At 45.3% G+C, this 21,302-nt stretch overlaps 1 non-coding gene and 2 pseudogenes across 1 annotated transcript; all 3 read left to right on the forward strand.

Annotated features, from left to right (window-relative positions):
• Positions 1 to 479: 479 nt before the first annotated feature.
• LOC102422455 lies at positions 480 to 7,474 on the forward strand (annotated as a pseudogene).
• Positions 7,475 to 12,794: 5,320 nt separating this feature from the next.
• LOC106695018 lies at positions 12,795 to 14,066 on the forward strand (annotated as a pseudogene).
• Positions 14,067 to 14,433: 367 nt separating this feature from the next.
• LOC111823956 lies at positions 14,434 to 14,540 on the forward strand. The gene has a single exon (XR_002827067.1). It is a non-coding gene; the product is annotated as a U6 spliceosomal RNA (small nuclear RNA).
• The last annotated feature ends 6,762 nt before the right edge of the window (positions 14,541 to 21,302 follow it).

Raw genomic sequence — 21,302 nt, forward strand, 5'->3', positions numbered from 1 at the left:
GGGGGGGGGGGGAAAGAAATCCAAAATTTCTGATTGTAGAAATACTATAACATTCACATTGTCGAAAATTTGAAAAATACAGAGAACCTAAAAATACTAAATTTTGGAGACTTTGAGCACCTTCAGTAGAGCTGTGTGTCCTACTTTTTTTCTGGTCTTTCCCTCATGTCGTGAAGTTATTTTTAAATACTATTTCTAATTATCACCTAATAGTCCATCATAGGGATGCACCATCAGTTATTTTCCCAATTCCCATTGTTAGGTTGTTGTAGCCTCTGTATCTTTAGAACAGCAATGACATCTCTGTACATAAATCCTTGTCCACAGCCCTAGTTCCCCAAGATAAATTCCCAGAGGCAGATCCAGGCGTTAGGAACATCTCTGTGGCTCTTGCCCCCAGTTGCCAAAGCCGTTGCAGGGAAGTTGTAGGAGTACAGTCACACCAGCAGTTATTCAGCTACACTGTACTATGCCACTTGATGAAGGCTGAGCGCAGGTGCCAGTCAGTACACCAGAGCACAGGTAAGTTAGATTGTAAACTCCTTGAGAGCGGTCCTGTGTCATTTCCCTTCATGTCCCCATCGCCTAGCACAAGGCCTTATCCAAAAAAAAATCTCAGTAAATGTTGATTTAATAGGTGGATGGAGGTTTTTTGTTGGTTTCTAATTCTTTCCCCAGCTTTTATGGGCCTGTGTAGTTGCAAGAGCCCAAAAGACCACTCCCAGGTCCCTTGTTTTAGTAATAATTACATTTTCTTGCTCAGGAAACATTAACGAAGCGATCCCAGCCTTTCTTGGAAGACAATGAATAAATATTACATTTAAATTGATTAAAACAGTATACAGTAGTTCCCCCACACACACCTTGTCCATGGTTTGCTTTCCACAGTCTCCATTACCTACAGTCAACTGTGTTCCAAAAATGTTAAATGGAAATTCCAGAAATAAATTGGTAAGTTTTAAATCGTGTACCTTCAGAACATGATCAACCCTTCGTCCAGCCTCTCCACACTGTGCACACTGTCCTCTGGTCATCACTCGGTAGCTGTCTGGGTTATCACGTCACCTCCTGGTATCGCAGTGCCTGCATTCAAGTAACCCTTCTTTTGCTTAATAATGACCCCAAAGCGCAGGAGGACAGCAGGTCCTCAAGTAACATCCTTTCATTGTAACATTGCTCAGGTGCCAGAGGAAGTTAACTTGTGCCTATGTCAACTAGCCTATGGTAAAATTGGCTTTGGTATATGCCATTTCGCTTAAAGTCACAGAACCTATCTACAACTTTAAGGAAGGACTTACTGTAGTGATGCCGGCCATTCGGATATGTCAAAGAGAAGCCATAAAGTCTTCCTTTAACTAAAAAGGTATATATGTACCGTATAGAAAAAAAGCGGTATATATGGAGTTTGGTACCCACAATTTTGGTCATCCACTGGGAGTCTTGAAGTTTATTCCCCATGGATAAGAGGGGACTCCTGTATATATTACCTTTTATTCCAGTTAAATACTTCAAAAGTCCTATAAGAAAAAACTATTATGTAAAATGTCGCCTGTTTCCTTATGACAGTAAAGAGTAAGGTACTCTTCAGTTGCCTAAGGCAGAAATGTGGGAGGCATTGATAAATCTCTTACCTTCTGTCTGTTGACAATAAACTCCATTGCTTCTGCCTCCTTGCCATCAACCCAGCCCCTTCCCTCCTTGCCCTCTGCCATTACTTCAGTAGGATTCTTCCTCTTGCCTCTTCTTGGCGACCATCCAGACATCCATTTAGCCCCTTTCACCCACGGCAGCCAGAGGAATCCTTCCCAAATGCAGATCTGAGTAAGTCATGGCCTTGATTAAAACCCTTCGAGGCTCCTCAGTGCTTTGAAGTTAAAGTCCAAATTCTAGCAGGTTGGTCCCTGCCAACCTTACCCTATAGTCTAGTCATTCTGAATTACCTACATACAGTTTCTTGAACCTCTAGCTAACCTTCCAAGTCTTGAATGTTTCCCTGTTATCTGGAGAGCTCTTCTTCCCAGACCCTCATACACTCAATTGTCTGTCCCCTCAACCCAGAGAGAGGCCGAATTATATTTATCCTTTAAGAACTCAGATTAAAAGTCACCTCCTGGAAGCCCTCCCTAACTGCCTCTGCACCTCCTATTGGCCTGGGCCTGCTTTTATCATGTCATTTGTCACATAGTGTTATCGTTGTTTTCTTGCCAGTCTCACATTTCAGAGTATTTTTTTTCAGAGTATTTTTTTTAAATAAATATATTTTTATTGACTTCAGAGAGGAAGGGAGAGGGAGAGATAGAAACATCAATGATGAGAGAGAATGATTGATCGGCTACCTCTTGCATGCCCCACACTGGGGATTGAGCCAACAACCCAGGCATATGCCCTGACGGGGATTTAAACCGTAACCTTCTGATTCATAGGTCAATGCTCAACCACTGAGCCATGCCTGCTGGGCACATTTCAGAGTTCTTGAAGACACGGTCTGTGTCTCACTTAATCCTGCTTGTTTCACTCAGTGGTTATCCCAGGGCCTGACATAGAACACATCTCAAAAAAAAAAAAGTTGTTAATGAAAGAATAGCTATTGCCCTTCCAGAACCTGAATGTTAGTCTAGAGCTCAATCACTTGCCCCGCATGGAATGGGACTGCTTGTCTATAGGAGCACCCCTATATGACATACCTATAGCTCTCATACATGGTTGGCAATTGATAAAATGATAAAAACCACTTTTGAAAACTGCTTGACAATTTCTCAAAAAAGTTAAAAATATACTTATCCTCTGACCCAACAATTCCACTTCTAGGGAATTGACAATATATATCCACAAAAAGCTTGCACAAGAATGTTCAGAAAGCCAAAAATTGGCACCATCCCAGGTGACCATCAATACAAGGATGGACAAATAAACAGTGATATCTGTGCAATAGAATATTATTCATTAGCCCAAAGGAACACACTACTGATACACATATATCAACATGAATGAATCTCAAAAACATTACACTGAGTGAAAAAGCCTTTCACAGAAGAGTCATGCTGTGTGATTCCATGATATGAAGTCCTAGAACATGCAGAACTATCTATTCAGGGGGTGGGAGGACCAGAAAAATGGTGGCTTCATGAGTACAGAGGATGGTGATTAATGGGAAGAGGAATGAGGGAACTTTCTGGGATGATGGTAAAATTCTGTATTTTAATAGAGGTTTGGGTTACAAGTCACATTGTCACAACACAGTGAAAGTACACTTAAGATTTGTGTATTTCATGTATGTCAACAATATTGACCTATCAATTGATTTATCCATGCTTAAGTACTTAGGGGGAAGAGTACTATTGTCTGCAGCTTTTAAAAATGTTTTTATTGATTTTTTAGAGAGAGAGAGAAACATCGATGTGAGATTGGCTGCCTCCTGCCTGGGTTATGTTGTGCACACCCTAACCCAGGCATGTGCCCTGACCAGGAATTGAACCTGTGACCTCTGGTTCATGGGACAATACTCAACCAACTGAGCCACGTGGGCCAGGTCTATTGTCTGCAATATATCTGGACATATATTTTTAAAATAAGATGTATTGTGGATGGATATGTGGATGAAGAGATGGATGGATAGTAAATAGGTAAGCGATAATATAAGTAGTAGTGAAATGTTAATATTAGAGTTTATTATTTTTTCTTTTTTTTTTTTGTTAATCCTTACCTGAAGATATTTTTCTATTGATATTTAGAGAGAATGGAGGGGAAGAGACAGAGAGAGAAACATCAATGTGAGAAAGACACACCGAGTGGTTGCCTCCCACATGGGGATCAAGTCTGTAACTGAGGTATATGCCCTTGACCAGAATCAAACCCAGAACCCTCAGTCTGCAGGCCAACGGTCTATCCATTGAGCCAAACCAGCCAGGTCCTAATGTTAGAATCTAGGTGGTGAGAATATGTGTTTACTGTAAAATTCTTTATTGAATTTTACAATAAGTGGCTATCTTTTTTAATAAATGTTGGTTAAAAATGACCATGGCCTCTAAAATTAATCTGAGAGGATCATAGACCAAAATTTAAAACCAAGATTCAGAAAGAGTCTATAAGAAAATATAAGGAGGCCTGACCAGCATGACTCAGTGATTGAGCATCAACCTAGGAACCAGGAGGTCACGGTTCGATTCCTGGTCAGGGCACATGCCCGAGTTGCAGACTCAATTCCTGGTGGGGACTGTGCAGGAGGCAGCCGATCAATGATTCTCATTTTTTGTTGTTGTTGTTAATCCTCACCTGAAGATACTTTTCCATTGATTTTTTAGGGAGAGTGGAAGAGAGAGGGAAAGACAGAAACATCAATGTGAGAGAAATACATTGATTGGTTGCCTCCTGCACAAGCTCTGACCAGGTCCCGGGCCGGGGAGGAACCTGCAACCAAGTACATGCCCTTGACCAGAATCGAACCTGGGACCCTTTGATCCACAGGCCGACGCTCTATCCACTGAGCCAAACTGGCTAGGGTAGTTATTTTCTCAGCATTGATGTTTCTCTCTCCCTCTCTCTTCCTCTCTGAAGTCAATATATATCCCAAAGTTTAAAAAAAGAAAGTATAAGGAGGCCTTGGCTGATTTTGCTTAGTGGTTAGAGCATTGGCCCTTGGATTGAAGGGTCACGGGTTTGATTCCCGGTCAAGGGCACATACCTCAGTTGCAGGCTTGATCTCTGGCTCCAGTCAGGGTGCATGTGGGAGGCAACCAATCGATGTGTCTCTCTCACATCAATCTTGTCTCTCCCCCTCCCTTCCACTCTCTCTAAAACTCAATGAAAAAAATATTCTTGGGTTAGGATTAACAACAACAAAAAGAAATTGACAACCTGATTCTAAAATGTACATAGAAATGTAAAAGACCAAGAATAGCCAAAACAATCTTAAAAAGGAAAAAAGCGGGTATCTGACCCCAGCCCCAGCCCCCTGGCCCAGGACCCCCTCCTTCCCAGGAACCTCCCAGGTATTGCCCACCCCTCCCACCGGCTGGGGATCCGGCAGGCCTGGCGTGAGTCCCTGCCAGGTGCCCTGGCTCCACCCCAGGTTGGAGGAGCGAGGAGCCCGCCTTAGGAGCCACAGCCCAGGGGTTACGCTACATCCTGCCGCTCCTTGCACTTTCTCAGAGTCCATAGTGAAAACACAGATTTCTAATGAAAACCAGCCCCATCGGCCACCGATTCTCAAAAGACAGAGGCTGCCCCTACCTGTTCAAGAGGCCCCTGCCCACCAAGAGCCTGGTCAGGCATAGGCCTCCAAGAAGTGGCAGAGTCCACCTCTTGCAAGTTCCTGGCTGGGATCAAGATTATTAACCACCCACTATGCCCCACACCCAAGTGGTAGCCATCCCAACAATGCCAATATCCAGAGCATCATCACAGCATTGACCGCCAAAGGAAGAGAGTGGCAGCAATGGGCCCAACAAATTCATCCTCATTAGCTGGGGTGGAGCCCCCACTCACCCTCCAGAACCCCAACCTCAAGCCCAAACCAGCAGTGATTCCAAGAGGACAGAGGGATCACCAAGACCCTGGGACCTGAACCTGCAGCTACAGATGTGAGTCTTCCTAGACCACCTGGCGCCGTCTCGGGCAGAGATGGGAGAACTGTGCAGGCGGTGAGGCAGCAGGCTGTGCTCTTAACACCAGCTTGACCAGCATGCAGTGGCTGGGAACGATGAGTTCTGGCCTGGGCTCCTGCAGCATCAAGCAAGAGATGGAGGGAAAGGAAAACCAGCACCTGGAGCCGAATCAGGTCAAGGTGGAGAAGCCCCCAGGAGGATCAACATCCTGGCAGGACTCCAGGTCTGAGCGGCCGCCCTACTCTTACGTGGCCATGATACAATTCGCCATCAACAGGACTGAGAGGAAATGTATGACCTCGAAAGACACTGACACGTGGACCAAGGACGACTTCCCCTATTTTAAGCATATGGCAAAGCCAGGCTGGAGGAATTCCATTTGCCATAATCTTTCTCTTCTTGACATGTTTGTTCGAGAGACATCTGCCAATGGCAAGGTCTCCTTTTAGACCATTCACCCCAGTGCCAATCGCTACTTGGCCTTGGACCAGGTGTTTAAGCAGCAGAAACAACCCAATCCTGAGCTCCGCCGGAATGTGACCATCAAAACTGCACTCCCACTGGGCGCACGGCGGAAGATGAAGCCATTGCTACCCCGGGTCAGCTCAGACCTGGTACCCATTCAGTTCCCAGCGAACCAGCCACTGGTGTTACAGCCCTCAGTAAAGGTGCCATTGCCCCTGGCAGCTTCACTCATGAGCTCAGAGCTGGCCCGCCACAGCAAGCGAGTCCGTATTGCCCCCAAGCTTCCGGGTTTCCAGTCTTGGTTAAGAAGGTCACCCCTAGATTGTCCATGTAGTCTCCTAGATTCTCTTTCAGGATTTGTGCCGCTAGCTGATGAGGGGGCAGCCCCTCTGCCCACTGCAGGGCCCGTGAAAGAGGAGAAACTCCTGCTTGGAGAAGGGCTATCGCCTCTGCTTCCGGTTCAGTCCATCAGGAGGAAGAAGCACAGCCCGGGGAGGAAAGGCCACACTGAGGGAGGCCCATCGAGGCGGAGAGCCCGCCCCTGAGAGAGTGGCCCTCGCCGTGCCCACCTGTCAAAGAGGAGCTGTCTCAGTCCTGGGAGGAGGGCCCCCTACTCCCACTCAAAGGTCCGGGAAGTCCTGCAGTGGGCTCAGGCCCCCAACCCGGTGTGTGTCTGAAATGCTGGTGATGAAACGCACGGAGGGGAGGGAGATGAGCCGGTCTCGAAGGAAACAGCACCTGCTGCCTCCCTGTGTGGACGAGCCCGAGCTGCTCTTCTCAGAGCCCCTGGGACTTCAAGACCAGCCACAGAGCTCACTCTCCCTTCAGAGCCCTCTGTGCCTGGCTACTCCCAGGAGGAGGGAGGACCGTTTAAGATACCCATTAAGGAGATGCTGCCCATCTCCTCCACCTCGAGCAAATCTGTCCTCCCCGTGAGCCCCAAATCCTGGAGGCTTACACCCCCAGCCAAAGTTGAAGGGTTAGGTTTCAGCCCAGTACGAGCCCCTGAGGGTACCTTTGCCCTCTTCCTGACTCCCTGGGGCTGACAGATCTCAGTACCACCCCACTGAAAAGTTGCCCCTCTTTGACTCACCCCAAGAACTCCTCAATTCTGAGCCCTTTGACCTCAACTCTGACCCCTTTAGCAGCTGTTCCCCCTCAGAAATGGAAGTCCCCAAACCAAGCTACCCCACGGTAGGGGAACCACAGGTTGTCAGCCTTCCAGCCAACCGTTCCCTGAAAGAAGGCCTGGTTCTGGACCCAATGAATGACAGCCTGAGCCAGATCCTGCTGGGCGTCAGCTTCCCTGGCCTGGAGGAGGACCTACTGGGCCCTGACAACATCACTGGGCTCAGCTCATGCCTGAGCTGCAGTAGAGACCTGCCCTTACCCTTGCTGCCCAACCTGTCTACTCTTTGCAGTCGTGTGGCTGGGCCATCCCAGGCCTGAGGAAGGACAGCAAGCAGGGACCGTCCGCCCCTCTCGCCCCACCTTGCCTGGTTATGCCACGGCAGACATCTTGCCACAGCCACCACTGGGCCCTCTACAAGCCTCCAGGCCCTGGTATCTGGACTCTGTGCCACCCTATGCTCCCCTAGAGAATCTGATTCCTCACTCCCCCTGCGAGAGCTGAAGGGTGGGCAGAGCAGAAACAAGGATGAAAAGATTAGGAACTCCCAAAACTGTTTGCATTCTGTGCCTAGCAGTTTCACCTTCCCTGTTCCATGCAGGGTGTCCTATAAATAGTGTATATGCTCCAAATTATCCTCTATTTTTAAATGTAAGCTTATTTCCTTAGGTCCTTATCTAAGACTATCAGAAGGTGAGTAGCGTGACAGAGGTTTCAGTTTGCTTCTGTTCCTTGCTTTTAGACCCTAGAGAAGGGGGACCTGCAGGGCACGCTTTCCTCCGGGCCCAAATTGCCTGCCTCAAGGGTGCTTCACTGTAGGCACCCAGACAAGCAGATCTGCTTGCCAGAGCCCCTCTTACTGCTCTTCCCTCCCACCTCCCCATGTTTCCAAGAAGCAATCCTGGTAAAAACGTCTCTTATAATGTGTTGAGTTGAATTGGGGGTGGGGAATGGATGCATTTGAAACCGAGTGTGGGTGCCCAGATGTGTGCCCACGGGATGTGTCTCTGTGGTGCCCCTAATCATGCCAGAGAAACTAGCACTGATGAGAACTTGGCCTGAGGCTTGAGAAGGATAAAAGGCTCTGACCTGCTGGGCTTCCTTAGCTTGCACTGCAGCTTTGCAAAGAGCCACCTAGGCCCCAGCTGGCCATATGCATGTGAGCCAGTGCAAGAACACTACTGTAACTACTCAATAAAATCCAGGGTGTAAAAAGAAAAGGAAAAAATCGCCCTGACCAGTTTGGCTCAGTGGCTAGAGCGTCGGTCTGTGGACTGAAGAGTCCCAGGTTTGATTCTGGTCAAGTACATGTACCTTGGTTGTGGGCACATCCCCAGTAGGGGGTGTGCAGGAGGCAGCTGATGGATGTTTCTCTCTCATGGATGTTTCTAACTCTCTATCCCTCTCCCTTCCTCTCTGTAAAAAATCAATAAAAAAAATTTTTTTTTAAAAAGGAAAAAATCTGGAGTACTTACCTAACTTTAACTTTCTAAAGTCACAATAGTCAAGACTGTGATTTTGATCTTAGGATAGACATGATCTGATAGAGGATAGAGTCCAGGAATCAACCCACACGGTATAATCCACTGATTTTCAACAACAGTGCCAAAGCATATCAATAGGGAAAGAAAATATTTCAACAAATAGTGATGGAACAACTGGATATTCTTTTTTTTTTAATATACTTTTATTTATTTCAGAGAGGAAGGAAGAGGGAGAGATAAAATCATCAATGATGAGAGAGAATCATTGATTGGCTGCCTCCTGCATGCCTCCCACTGGGGATCAAGCCCACAACCTGGGCATGTGCCCTTGACCGGAATCGAACCTGGGACCCTTCAGTCTGCAGGCCAATGCACTATCCACTGACCAACTGCCTCTTGCACGCCCCCTACTGGGGATGGAGCTGCAACCTAGGCATGTGCCCTGACCAGGAATCCAACCGTGACTTCCTGATTCCTAGGCCAGTGCTCAACCACTGAGCCACACTGGCTGGCCTGGATATTCTTATTCATATAAAAAATAATGGCCCGGCCAGCGTGGCTCAGTGGTTGAGCACTGACCTGGGGCACTCAGGGTTGTGGGCTCCATCCCCAGTGTGGGTTGTGTAGGAGGCAGCTGTTCAATAATTCTCTCTTATCATTGATGTTTCTATCTCTCCCTCTCCCTTCCTCTGAAATCAATTAAAAAAGAAAAAAATAATGAACCTTGACCCCTACCTTACACTATACACAAAGATTAATTTTTTTTATTGATTTTAGAGAGGAAGGGAAAGGGAGAGAGAAATAGAAACATCAATGATGAGAGAGAATCATCGATTGGCTGCCTCCTGCAGGCCCCCCACTGGGGATGGAGCCCGCAACCCGGGCATGTGTCCTGACCGTGAATCCAACCCGTGACCTCCTGGTTCATAGGTTGACGCTCAACCACTGAGCCATGCCGGCCAGGCTACACAAAATTAATTTGAGATGAATCATAAACATAAATGTAAAAGTTAAAACCATAAAACATTTAGAATAAGTCATAGGAGAACATTTTTTTGACCTGGGGGTAGGCAAGGATTTCTTAGCAGGACCCAGAAAGCAGTAACAAAAGAAAAATTATAAGTTAGACTTCACCGAAGTTGTAAAACTCTGCTCATCAAGGTACCTTTAAGAAAATGGACAATCAATCCCTATGTTCATAACAGTGCTATTTACAATAGCTAAGATGTGGAAATAGCCCAAGTGCCCATCAGTAGATGAGTGGATAAAAAGCTGTGGTAGCCCTGGCCAGAGCATTAGCCCAAGCACTGAAGGGTTGCGGATTCCATTCCTGGTCAAAGGCATTCGTGAGTTGCTGGTTCTTTCCCGGCCCATTTTGGGTGGGGTGCGGGAGGCAACCAATTGATGTGTCTCTCTCACGTTAATGTTTCTCTCTCATACTCCCTCTCATCTCTCTCTCCCCCTCCTTCCCTTCTACTCTCTCTAAAAAATCAATGGAAAAAATATCCTCGGGTGAGGATTAACACACACACACACACACACACACACACACACAAAAGAGCGATGGTACATTTACACAATGGAATACTATGCAGCTATAAAAAAGAAGGATTTCTTACCCTTTGTGACAGCATGGATGGACCTGGAGAATATTATGCTGAGTGAAATAAGTTGGTCAGAGAGATAAATATCAATTGATCTCACTTATAAGTGAAACCTAATGAACTTAGTAGACTGACAAACAAAATAGGTCCAGAGGCGTAGAGGTATGGAAGAGACTGACATATCTCAGAGGTGGCAGTGCGGGAGAGGGAGGAGGATGGGAAAAGATTAACCAAAAAACTTATATACATGCTAGAGGCCTGATGCACAAAATTTGTGCAAGGGGCTCGGCCCTCGCAGCCCCTTGCAGCCTCGGCTTCGTCCAGAAGGTCGTCCAGACAGTTCTCCAGAATGTCGTCCGGACCTTTGGCTGTTTGGTCTAATTAGCATAATTGCTCTTTATTATATAGGATTATATAGGATATGCATAACCAATGGACACACATAATAGTGTGGTGAAGGCCTGGCATGGGGCAGGGACTGAGAGGAGATGGGGAAATGGGGGGAAGTGGGAGGACATCTATAGTACTGTCAACAATAAAAAAACAAATTACATGTATAAAAAGAAAAAGAAAATGGAAATCAAGCCACAGACTGAAAAAATATTCATAAAACATAGGTCTTGATGAAGGACTTATAAAGACTTGGGCAAAGTAATTGAATAGATACCTCCCAAAGAATAATATACAAATGGCCAATAAGCACAAGAAAAAACACCATTGGTAATCAATGTAATGCAAATTAAAAACAAAATACAAGATACCACTACATCTGTATCAGAATGGCTAAGCTTAAGAATGACAGCATCAAATGTATGCGAGAAAGTCAAGTAATGAACTGTCATACATTGCTGGTCAGAATATAAAATAGTACAAACACTTAGGAGAACTGTTTGGCAATGTCTAATAAAGTTAAACATATCTCCACCTGAAAACCAAGCAATTCCATTCAGTGTGATGGGCAAAATAATAGCCCCCTACATATATCCACATCATAATCTCCAGAACCTGGGAGTACAATACTTACATGGGAAAGGGACTTTGCAGATGAGACTATGTTAAGGATTTCGAGATAGGGAACGTTATCCTCGGTGAGCCTATTGTAATCATACGGGTCTTATAAGGGAAAGAGGAGACAGGAGAGTTGGAGACAGAGGAGATGTGATGAGAGCAGAGGTCAGAGAGAGGTTACAGATGCTATCCTGCTGGCTTTAAGATGGAGAAATAGGCCATGGAATGCAGGTGGCTTCTAGAGAAGGCAAGGACACATTCTTCCCAAAGCTGCCAGAGGAACGCAGCCCTGCTGACCCATTTTGGATTTCTGACCATTAGAACTGTGAGCTCACACGTTTGTGTTGCTTTATGCCACTAAGTCTCTAATAATTTGTTACAGCAGCAATAGGAAACTAGTACACCTAGGAAAAATGAACCTGTGCCACAAAAGACTTCTATGAACCATTCACAGCAGCTTTATTCACAACAGCCACACAACACAGATGTCCATCTGTGACAGTGGGTGGATTAACTGGGAAGGGACAGGAGGAAATTTTATGGGAAAGTGAAATGTGCTGCATCTTAATAGGGTGTCAATGCCCTCCAGCCCCAAACCAAGAATATTCCTGTAGTTTAACGAGGTTGAGTTTTTTGCTCCTTGCAATGAGAGAGAACAGTTACCATGGGGAAGCATGGGTCTCAGGAAGGTGTTAAGAATGACTTGTTTTAGGATTTGGGTTGTGTTAGGTGATTTGGGGGAGGTGTTAAGGAAGCAGGGCTTTGCTCTGGATTGGATGTTATCAGGAAGCAGGTGATTATCTTTAAACATTTTCCTTAGAAGGAGGGAGGAATGTGGCTAAAGCTACACCTGGTAGAGAAGCAGCACTCGTTAGCTGGGGAAAGGGGATGTTGGACATTTCAGTGGTTTGCACAGTGAACTTGTTTTTGTCTGTGATTCGGTAAGATTATAAAGTGATCTTTATTTTTGTCTATTTTATCCGAGACACAAAATGACTGTGTTCTGCTGCTGATGTTTGATGACACTGCTTATAACAGGAGAGTGACAGGCCTCACTGTGAGCACCGGGCCAACTTCAAACATGCCACGGCCAGCTGTAAGCAAGGGTCAGGCATCTCCTGGGTGTCAGGGCTGCTTTTCCCTTTCTTTCTCAGGGGTGTGAGTTATATGGCTGTATCCATTCCTCAAAAGGGCGGGGTTAAGATTTATATATTTCAGTGTCAATTTTATCCCAAATGCCTGTATTAAAAAAATCAACATGAATAAACTGTAGTACAGCCACACAACGAACTACTACACAACAAAAAAATAGGAATAAACTATTGATACATGCAACATCATGGAAGAATCTCAAAACAGTATGCTGAGCAAAAGAAACCAGACACAAGCCTGCCGGTGTGGCTCAGTTGGTTGGAGCATCGCCACACACACTGAAAGGTTGTGGGTTCGATTCCCGTTCTGAGCACATGCCTAAGTTGCAGGTTTGTTCCTGGTTGGGGTGCATGCGGGGGCAACCAATCGGTTTCTCTCTCACATGAATGTTTCTCTCTCTCCCTCCCTCCCTTTTTAAAATTAACCAATAAATAAAAAAAGAAAAAGAAATCAGCCACAAAAGAGATCATAATGGTTCCCTTTATCTGATATTCTGGAAAAGGCAAGATTATAGAGACCAAGAACAGTGGTTAGCAGGGAGGGTATTGTTGACCACAAAGGGGCAGCATGGGAACTTTTTAGGGTGATGGAAAGGTTCTCTAGCTTCACTGTGGTTACACAACTCTATCTGTTTATCAAAACTCAGAACTGAGAGAGCGGGACGTCCGGCTTGCGAGTGGGGATCTCTGTGTTGTGCGCGACTAAAAATGGGTGATGTTGAGAAGGGCAAGAAGATTTTTGTTCAGAAGTGTGCCCAGTGCCATACTGTGGAAAAGGGAGGCAAGCACAAGACTGGGCCAAATCTCCATGGTCTCTTTGGGCGAAAGACAGGTCAGGCCCCTGGATTTTCTTACACGGATGCAACAAGAACAAAGGTATCACCTGGGAAGAGGCTACACTGATGGAGTATTTGGAGAATCCCAAGAAGTACATCCCTGGAACAAAAATGCTCTTTGCTGGCATTGAGAAGAGTGCAGAAAGGGCAGACTTGATAGCTTATCTCAAAAAACTACTCATGAGTAATAGTTGGCCACTGCCTTATTTATTACAAATGTCTCATGACCTTTTTTATGTGTACCATATTTAAATCGATCTCATACACCAGAATTCAGATCATGAATGGCTAATAGAGCATTTCTTTCGGGCAGTCCTGATTTAAATGAGATTGGCTTGTGGTTAAGTGAATATGGCCAGCTTTTTGAGCTTTGATGATAATTTTGGTTCAGCAAGCACTGTCACTGTCCTCCCTTCTAACAATATGGTGGGACTTGATTCCTAGTGTTCAACTTTTCACAGAGGTGGCGAGTGCCATCTCAAAACCTGTAGGAGATTGGCTTACATTTAGATTTCTATGACTGGTTGTGTTAATATGTTTAAATTCTGAGGAAACCCCTTCACTGTCTCTTAGACCTGCAAGACTAGCTTGTGTTTCAAGTTGTGTTCATTAGCTTGTTAAAAGGAAGGGCTGCAGATAAGCTGGCAGTGATCATTTTATCTCTTTGGTCCCAACTATGCCAATTTAATAAAATTCCCTGTATCTAAACTGTTGCCTTTTACTGAATGAAAGGCATTTTAGTGTGGTTTCTGTATAATATCAAATAAAGAGTATTTAACACTTCTACATTTTATAGATGATCTTTAAGGTCAGGTGTTTTTAAAATTCAGCGTGACAAGGTATAGGAGCAAAGTTTGTGAATTCTTTAGGTCAGACTAAGTTATAATTCAGGATTGTCTTGAATAGCTATTCATTGACTATATATGTGTGTGCTTGGTAATGGTGCTTTTGCCAGCTCACTAGGATTAAAGTAGAGAATAGATCAACACAAAATTGTAAATTATGTCATCATAAGGCTTAAGATAATTAAAAACAAAGTCACAGATCAAAACAAAGCAAACAAAAAAAAACCCTCAGAACTGTATTCTGAAAGAGGATGACTTTTGCTGCATGTAAATTATACCTCCATAAACCGGACTAAAGAAATGATTGAGTGCTCGCTTCGGCAGCACATATACTAAAATTGGAACGATACAGAGAAGATTAGCATGGCCCCTGCGCAAGGATGACACACAAATTTGTGAAGCATTCCACGTTTACAAGAAAAAAGAAAAAGAAAGATTGAGTTAGGGGTTTGAGGGGAGTGGGTATAGGTATCGATGTAACAAGGATAACAAAACATTGATGGTCAGTTAAAGCTCAGTGGTGGGTATATGCTGGTTTATTATACTCTTATGTTTATCTTACATTTGTTTGAAATTTTCCATAATAAAGTTTTTCAAAAAAATTTAATGGAAAGGAAAATCTGTGTGTGATGGAGGCAAAGATGTCAGTCAGTCACTGTCATCTGTCGGTCTCCCCAACGCACTTTTTGTACATTAATGAACTGATGCCCCTTGAGTCTCAAACTGACCTGCTTTCCATGCACAAAAATAAACTAGAACGATTTATTTGACATTTCTTGCTGGTACTTTTTAGATTTTTTTTTTAATATCACTTGATTCGTAGCTTTTGCAAATTTTGCTCTGTTTTGAGGTCTCCTTATTCCTTCAGCTTGGGTATCCGCTCCCATTTAATATTTACTTACTTTAAGGGTGTCCTTTTCCTCACAATGGCCTCTTTGATATGTCAGTAAACCATGCAGGGCTTATTTTTCAAGTGGCTGTTCTTTTGGATTTGTGCCATGCATTTATCACGGGCTCCCAATAAAGCACTTTCAAATAGAAACGGGCTCCAGGCTTTCTATGGGCTGTAACTTTTTAAACAATTCCTTTCATTTCCCCCCACTTCACGCCCCCATTCTGTCCTAGTTTCCCTTTCTAAAACTGAGCAATCAAGTGATGGATTCCCCCTCCCCTTCCCGTTAGCAGGCTGAATGTGTATTGTGGTCTCTATTGACTGAGTGGTTTACCCATGACCACTGTGCCCAGTGTGGTCACTGCCCAGACCCAAATTCAGGTTACTATTTCCTGCAGTGGGGGCTCGAGTATTTGTCAAGCAGCCAGCACTCCTGGCCATGCCAATCCTCATCTTTATTTTGTTCATTGTTTTTATTTGTTTGTTGTTGTTGTTAAAAATATACTTTTCTTGATTTGAGAGAGAAAGGGAGAGGGAGACATGGAAACATCAATGATGAGAGAGAAACATAGATCAGCTGCCCCCCGGCCCCGTACGTCCCACACTGGGGATCAAGCCCACAACCCGGGCACCTACGCTGACCGGGAATCGAACCTGGTTCATGGGTCGACGCTCAACCACAGAGCCACACCAGCCGGGCGCATGCCTGGGGTTGTGGGCTTGACCCCCGGTGGGGGGTAGCTGATCGATGTTAATTGGCTCAGTATCATCCAAGGATAAAATCCAAACTCTTCACAACTACTAGATTGGCTAAAATAAAAAGACTAAGGAGACCATCAATAGAGATGAGAAGAAACTGAGACTCACACACTGCTGGTGAGAATGTAAAATGGTAGAACTACCTTAGAAAACAGTTCGGCAGTTCCTCAAAATGTTAACCATAGAGTTAGCATATGACCCAGCAACTCCATTCCTAGGTATATAACCAAGAGAAAGGAAAATACACTCCCACACAAAAACTTGTACAGGAATGTGTATAGCACCATTAGTCACAATAGCCAAAAACTTGAAATAACCCAAATGCCCACCAACACATAAATGGATAAAGAACTGTGGTATATCCATACAATGGAATACTACTCAGCAACAAAAAGGAACTACTGATGCATGCAACAACACTAATGCAAGTAAAGGAAGCCAGACTATAACGAGTGCATATTGTATAAATCCATTTTTATGAAACTCAAGAAAAGGCAAACTAATCTATACTGACAGAAAGCAGATGCCTGGTGGTGAGGGATTAGGGATTAGAAACTAAGAAGGAAACTTTTGGACTGATGGTTATGTTTATCTTGATATCATGGATGCACACATATGACAAAATTTATCACATTGTACACTCTACATATATGAATTTTATGTCAATTATACCTCAATAAAACTGAAAAAATAAAGAAGAAAATAACACAAATTCCTGGCCCAGCCATCATTATTGCTTCATGCTGTTTTAGTCCCAACTGTTAAGCCCTAGCTGGTTTGGCTCAGTGGATAGAGCATTGGCCTGCGGACTGAAGGGTCCCAGGTTTGATTACAGTTAAGGGCACATGCCCTGGTTGTGGGCTCGAACCCCAGTAGGGGATGTGCAGGAGGCAGCCAATCAATGATTCTCTCTCATCATTGATGTTTCTATCTCTCTCCCTCCCCTTCCTCTTTGAAATCAATAAAAAATTTTTTTTAAAAAAAGATTAAGCTCAGATGGTGCCAGTGACCCACTGTGGGAGGCTTTTCCCTGGATATCCTTTGCTCCCCTCTGCCCCACAAGTCACCAATAAAACTCCAGCTATAGCCACTAGACCACCTACCACTTAGCGTACATTTCTAGGCCTGCCTTCCCTAATTCTAGCAGAACCTCTGTAGCAATCATGCATCTCAGTCACTTTTGCATTCCCAATTGAGGCCTGCAGAAACTTTTTTTTTCTTTTTGCATAGAAGGGGACAGCATCTCAGAGACAACTTCTTACAGGACATCATTCATGCAGCTAACAATTACAAAGGAGCTACTGCATGTGAGGCACTGAGTCGGCCCCCAGAGCAAGGCTGTGTCCGAGAGGAAATGGACAGTGTCCATCGGTTCCAATAGTCTGCTAAAGCTCAGCTGCTGCAGGCACTAACAGGTGGGGCATCTGACCGGACTTTGAAGTAGGGGCAGTTCTGTCAGCAAAGGCTTCTTAGAGGGGATATTTAACCGGAATAATGAAGAATGAATAAGAGCTCCATGTGGGTGGGAGGTGGGAGAGGTTCCCCTGTAAACGGAACACTGTGTGCAAAGAAGTCTCAAGCCAGGAAAGAGCATGAGGCAGTTTAGCTGGACTGGATTTGGAGCCTTGCTTTGGTAGGCAGATGGGAAGTTGTGATGAACCTGTTAGGCCATGAAAGTTTTGCATTTGTCTAGGTTCTAAAACATTCTAGAAGGCCCTAGCCAGTTTGGCTCAGGGGATAGAACGTCGGCCTATGGACTGAAGGGTCCCAGGTTCGATTCTGGTCAAGGGCACATGCCCAGGTTGCGGGCTCGATCCCCAGTAGGGGGCGTGCAGGAGGCAGCTGATCCATGTTTCTCTCTCTCCCTCTCCCTTCCTCTCTGAAACCAATAGGAAAAAATAATAATAAAAGACTCTAGAAGGCAATACAGAGCTTCTGAAGAACTTTAAGCTGGGAAATACCTTGTTCAGATTTTTGTTTCCAAAAAATAACGGTGGCTGCCTCATGGAGAGCAGTTGGAAGTGAGGCAAAGCTGGAGGCCAGGGACCTCTCAGGGGCAGTTTATGGCAGTCTGGGGCAAGGCCGAGGGAGGGCTGCGCAGGAGGATGGCACACTCTGCCTCCCCGCCGCAGCCCAGTCACCTTCTTTCCCACAGACCGCCAGCTTCCCTCAGCATCCTAAGATCAAGTCCTTGTCCTGAAAACCTAACCCAAAAGGCCATCCACCTCTCACCTAGATGGCTGACCCTGCCGCTGAGCCAATAGAGCTTTACCCTCATTGGAAACAGCCAAACCTTGTCCCAGAACAAAGTGATTAAACCAGGGTCTCCCTCTTCTGTGGGCTTAGAAACAATTGTCCTAATGAGTGCTATCAGCAAGGCTCCTTTCTCCCATCTCACTTCTTCCAGGTAAGAAGTAAAAGGACTGACAAATCCATCCTAAGGGTTCAGCTTGAAAGCAGAAGTGGTAAAGCCCCCGCCCCCCATTGCTGTGGGGCCACTACCAACTGCATTCCCAAATCTTGGAGAACAGTTTGGGCTGCTCTTTTAGCTTTGTTAACAGACCTGGCTTCTGGAGCCCAGGGTAGGAATGGGGAATTCCTAGCCCCATGGGCCCAACTGCCCAGCTGGAGGCCGGTGCCTGGTGTAGGGAGTGTTCTAGTGGGCCGTCTTTAGGGTTAGATACATCCTTTTCAAAAACACTGTCTCTCAGCATCTAACATAGGCACATGGTAGCTGCGGTTTAAAGGTCTACCAAATTCATCAAAACAGAAGTAGAGCTGCCCTAGCTGGGTAGTTCAGTTGGTTAGAGTGTTGTCCCAATATGTTAAGGTTGCAGTTCGATCACTGGACAGGGCACATACAAGAATCAACCAATGAATGAATAAATAAGTGGAACAATAAATCGATGTTTCTCCTCTCTAAAATCAATTAAAAAACAAAACAATACGGAAGTAGGACTTCAAGAGTCACAGACTCAAAGCTGCTATTGGCACTGCCTATAAGAGGAATCTATTTTTCAGGGAAAGGGGATTTGTGTCCATATTGGGAAGTTGTTAAATTATGAAAATGCATCTTCAGCTGTCAGTTTCCAAAATTCCTTTAAAAATCCTGATGCCTTTCTTACTGGTAGTAGTGGGGGTAGGGATTAGCTAGTGAGCTACCAGCCTGGAGATCAACCCTGGGAGATGGGCCAAAACCCCCCCAAAAGCTTTTGTCCAACAATGTGCCCATGCAGGTGCCCAAGTGGGCCTTTCTGTGCCCCTCATAACCCACATAACCTTCTCAGGCACTTTTAATAGCAAACATTTGTTTTTCCTAGCTTTACTAAACACACACACACAACAGCCCAGCTGGCGTGGCTCAGTGGTTGAGCGTTAATCTATGAACCAGGTCACTGTTTGATTCGTCAGGGCACATGGCCGGGTTGCGGGCTTGATCTCCAGTGGGGGGTGTGCTGGAGGCAGCCGATCAGATTCTCTCTCATCATTAATGTTTCTAGCTTTCTCTCCCTCTCCCTTCCTCTCTGAAATCAATAAAAATATATATTTTTAAAATAACAAAAACACACAACAAAAAACAAAACCAACTTTCATGTCTGGCATCAGTTTCACAAGCCAATACCACTTTGAAGGAAACCTCTTTAAGATGCCAACTTGTCTCCCCATCCCGCTCCTCACTTCAGCCTTCACTCATGGCCCCTGCCCTACCCTTCCTTAGAATTCAGCCTGGACATAATGATACTTATGTAGCATTTGGCATGGGCTCAAGGTATAGCTTTGGCTTTGTTTTCCTAACTAGACTGTGAGGCTCTTGAAGGCCAATTTCGAGGCTTGTTTCCCAGGGCACTTACTGGCACTGATCCCTGAACAGCTAATTAATGATTATTGATTGGCAGGGACCACTCAATCTACCAAAATGTGAGGAAGGGCTGGCAGGCAGCAAGAGCCACCACCATCTGCATGTTTTTACCCACAGGCTCTGCCTCTACTTTGTAGATTCTCTGGGTTTTCCCAGTGTCCGTGGGAGATCTTGAAGAACACATTCTGGAACTAATTGAAATCACGAGGGAAGGGGTTGGCAAAGAGCCCTAGTTGAAAAAGTGATGTTTAGCACCAGAAAGTCACCAAGGCTGAGAAAACGCATCCACTTGCTCGCTGGCCTCAGCATGAAACAGAAAGGCCAGGAGCTACTAATGTTTCACATGGAATCCAGGTTAAACAATCACAGCGTGTGAACACCGGCAAACCACCTGACATCACTCGAGCCAGCAGAAAAATTGGATAAAAAGCAATCTTTGGCAAGGCAGCAGTGAAACAGCTTCCCCAAACACAACCTTTCTGCCAAAGCAAGCTTCTGCCTATTGGTGGTTCCGATTCCAAAGCACACCTCCCAGGACCAAGTTTAAGTGCACAATTGGTGTTGCCTTTGGCTGCCACCTTGTGGTCTAAATTACAAACGCCTATGAAGACTGAAATAGGTGGCTACCAAGACAAAATCACCTGTGTAGGATTTCTGACATCTCACTTGTGTAATATTGTACCCCACAAATATAACCCCCAAGTCCCTGTACCCCTGAAGACCCACTTCAGCTGCCAGTTTTGCTGGCTGCCTTGAAAGCTTTGACTCCCGCTTAGGAAGCACATTATATCACACCCATCTAGTCAGGGTTTGATCTGCAAGTCAAGCCAAAGGCAGGTCACACAGCAAATCTGTCTGTGCTTCTGTCCAAGCTCATGGGACTGCACCTTTACCGCCCCCTCCTGACACTGTGCTGTGTTTGCAGCACAAGACCACAGAAATGGTCCTATCATTTTCTTTTCAAGAGAAACATCCATTTCTTGTTCCACTTATATATTCATTGGTTGCTTCTTTCATGTGCCGACTTTTATGGGATCGACATGACAACCTTGGTCTATCAGGGTGACGCTGTAACTGAGCCACGTGGCCAGGACTCCATCAAATCCTGGTACCTGTACCTAAATCCCGCTTAGCCCCAAGGAAAAATGCTCGACACCCTTCTCTTGCCATCTCTCACTAAGGCTCCAGGAAAACTGGACAATGCACCCCTTTCCAAGGAACCCAGGACAAGAACTTCAACTGTCTGATTATGGAATGACAAAGACCCCAGGTCTTCAACCGGCTGGACAGCCCCTTCAGATGCTTTTGTACACTCTCAAGTCATTGTTTCCTCCTTTGACGTGTAAATCCTGAAGCCTTTAAGGTTGAGATTAGTAAACTGTAGGCCTCAACACCATGGAACAGTATTCCCCTGGTTTTTCTTACATCCTACCTCCCCAGCACTTCTGATATTCCCAAATAGGCACAGAATCTCAGTTCCAAGACCAACAAAATAGCAACTTTCCCACCACACGGAGCTGAGCCAGCATGGCTGGTCTGGTGAAGACGCCCGGCGTTCCAACAGCCTCCCCAAATGGTAACCACATTGGCCATGACTCTGCAGGGAGGTGTCTGCTGGAACAAAGAGAGCCCAAGTCAAAGCCAAGTCCTGCAGCAACAAGTGATGT

This window comes from Myotis lucifugus, unplaced genomic scaffold (genome assembly GCF_000147115.1).
Source record: "Myotis lucifugus unplaced genomic scaffold, Myoluc2.0 scaffold_772, whole genome shotgun sequence".
Classification (NCBI taxonomy): Eukaryota; Metazoa; Chordata; class Mammalia; order Chiroptera; family Vespertilionidae; genus Myotis; species Myotis lucifugus.